Genomic DNA, 3370 nt, shown 5'->3' with positions numbered 1-3370 from the left:
GGAAGCCGGATGCCCGTTGCTCGGAATCGATCCCGGGGTTTTCGCGTGTAACAAGGCGGGCCTTTGCAACCGGTTCGGCCGGGCGGCAGTGGAACACACAGACACTCACATACACTGAGAGAGACAGAGAGAAGAGAGAGATACACAGTGAGAAAGACAAAGTCAACTGAGTAACTGAAATTTGAAAACTGAGTAACCAAACGCCAGAGGGACGGTGGCATAGTGGTTAGCACTGTTGCCTCATCAGCGCTAGGGACCCGGGTTCGAATCCGGCCTCGGGTGACTGTCTGTGTGGAGTTTGCAGATGTAGGTTAGGTTTTTTTTTAATGATAAAATTGACCCTTAGTGTTAGGGGGATTAAATACGTGGGGTTACGGGGATCGGGTGGGATATGTGTCGGTGCAGGCTCGATGGGCTGAAATGGCGTCTATCTGCACTGTGGTGTTTCTGTGGTTTCTGTGGACAAATGAGTAACCAAGGAGACAACTCAACAACTGAATACTTGGCATTCACATTGGGGACGGAAGTCCTATGGGAATGGATTCGGCCGCCTTACCGGGGCTTCGGGTGCTGCTTTCCCGCTTGGGGAACCGAGTTGGGGCCGTCAAATGGCCTTGTGCATTGTCTGAAACACTGGTTACTGAGTTGTCAAGGTAGCAAATCATAAACCAAAAGGGCAACTCATTAACTGAAATTTGTACATCGACAACTGGTTAACCAAAAGTCAGAGCGATAAATGATAAACCAAAAGGGCAACTCATTAACTGAATACATGGCATTCACATTGGGGACGGAAGTCCTATGGGAATGGATTCGGCCGCCTTACCGGGGCTTCGGGTGCTGCTTTCCCGCTTGGGGAACCGAGTTGCGGTCGGCAAATGGCCTTGTGCATTGTCTGAAACATTGGTTAATGAGTTGTCAAGGTAGGAAATCATAGACCAAAAGGGCAACTCAGTAACTGAAACTTGAACATCGACAACTGGTAAACCAAAAGTCAGACCGACAAAAGATCAACCAAGGAGACAACTCAGTAACTGAATACTTGGCATTCACATTGGGGACGGAAGTCCGATGGGAATGGATTCGGCTGCCTTACCGGGGCTTCGGGTGCTGCATTCCCGCTTGGGGAACCGAGTTGGGGTCGGCAAACGGCCTTGTGCATTGGAGTCGGGACCAGCAGACACGAATTTAGGAAAATTGTGTGGAGGCGGGATGGAGGCGGGTTTGGGCCCGCACGGCAGTTTTGCGATTTTTATCCCCCACACGCCTCCAATCCCGCCTCCCCGGCCCTAGCAAAATCCAGCCCATTACATCAGCAGCTTTGATTCCGATGTAAATAATGTGGTGGATAAAACACAAACAACTCAAGGACATTATCTTAATCAGACCTCTCTCTGGAATGAAGCTGGGATGTCTCCCAGTACAGGACTGAACCAACAATAATAATGAGCGATTTCATTTACAGCGTTCATGTAATTGTATTGACCATGTTCACTCCTGTCAATTCATTTTAAATATTACCAATTTCTCCCCACTGTAGACTGAACCCAGGGACACAGGTAGAGCCGTTTCAATCTGTCCCTGCAGTTTCCCACTTAAAATGTGAAGTGTCAGTCCCTGACTCAGGGACAGTTAAAGGCCACGTTCAGGTTTGGAGCCGAATAATTATTGTGGGTGATATTAGGGGACGGACACTGAAAGTGTCCCATTGACATTCCTTTCTCTGCTATTTTACTGCAGATGTTTACCTGTTTTTTCTACATTGGTTAAGGGCTCAATTAAAATTAGAACTGTGACACCTCCTGACTCCATTCCTCCAGTTCAGTCGTGACCGGCAACCTAACCTCGACCTTCCATCAATGAAAACCGATCCGAAAATCTGCTGTCCATGTCGACCATCACCATTGCCCTCACTGAGGCTCATTTCCTCTTAGTCTGCCAATGACATAAATTTAACATTCGCATCCTTGATTTAAATTCCTCCATGGCCTCACCCCTCGGCAACTCTATCATCTCCTTCAAACCTGCAGCAAACCTACCAGTGATCTCTCCATATCTCTGACACTGGCCTCTTTCGCTGAGACTGCCTTCAGTTAGTTACAGTCTCACCGATCTCATCGTAGCTAGAGCAGCTCCAGCAATGGGTTCTCTTCCCACGCCAGCACCGTTCACTCTCGAGTCTCTGAACTTTCCATTCTTGCCCCTCCTCTTCCTCATCTACATGCTGCCCTTTGTGACATCATCTACAGACCGCAGCCTACAGCTTCTGGCCGCAACTCAAATTCCAAACCCATGTAACAGATTCTATCCTCCTACCTGCCTGTTATCTGATGCTGAATATGAGGATTTGTAACCTCTGATCGCTATTCGTCCCTGACCTGAGCTTCCGAACTCACCTCCTCTCCATCACAAGTGACGCCCATTTCTGCCACCATAACCTGGCTGTGCTCTGCCGCTACCTCAGGCCACATGGCACTGAAACATACAATCAGGCATTTATCAGCACCACACTCTCCGTCCTCACCTCCAATCCGTCTCCTCTTCATTCCTCTGACTTCGGCCTCTCTGTTGGTCGGACTCGCATTGCTTGTTTCCACGTTTACCTCTCTGATCAGAGCCAAAGAACCTCCTGCAAAGTTTTCTCTGTCCCTAACCCACCCCGAAGTACCGTTAGCTATGATGTCTCCCAAGGATCTCTTCTTCCTCCTCTACATGCTTCCTTTTGGAGCTTATATGCGCAGGCTTCGCCTTCTACTAGAACCACATAATCAGGGAGTCATAGAATAGTTGGCCATTCGCCCCATCAAGTCTGTTTCGAAGAGCAATTCCGTTTTTCCCAATCTCCGGCTGTTTTTCCACATCCCTGCAGATGGATCGACTTCAAGTATTTTCCAATGCCCTTTTGGAGGCTACTATTGAATCTGTATCCACCACCCTATGGGGTAGTACATTCCAAATCCTAACCACTCGTTGATAAAAAAGATTTTCCTCACGTCTCCTCTGGTTCTTTTGCCAATTACCTTAAATCTGTGCACTAAGTTTATCGATCGTTCAGCCATTGGAAACAGTTTATCTTCCTTTACTCTGCTTTAGACCACTCAAGTTTTTAAACAGCTCTATAAATCTCCTCTTACCCTTCTCTACTCAAAGGGAACAACCCCAGCTTCGTCAGAGCAGCTCAGAGGCTGGCTGTTCTGCAGCCAATGTCCCACCCCCTGATTCCACAAACACTTACCACCACCTACAAGGCACAGGTAAAGAGTGTAATAGATTGCTCTCCACTTATCTGGATGAGTGCAGCTCAAACAACATTCAAGAAGCTCGACAACATCCAGGAAGAAGCAACCCGTTTTCATTGGCACCCCATCTT

This window comes from Somniosus microcephalus, unplaced genomic scaffold, assembly GCF_052327205.1.
Source record: "Somniosus microcephalus isolate GS21.2 unplaced genomic scaffold, FLI_Smic_1.0 unresolved_chr5, whole genome shotgun sequence".
In the NCBI taxonomy this organism is placed as follows: domain Eukaryota; kingdom Metazoa; phylum Chordata; class Chondrichthyes; order Squaliformes; family Somniosidae; genus Somniosus; species Somniosus microcephalus.
The sequence above is the reverse complement of the archived record's forward strand: the minus strand, read 5'-3'. Positions refer to the sequence as shown.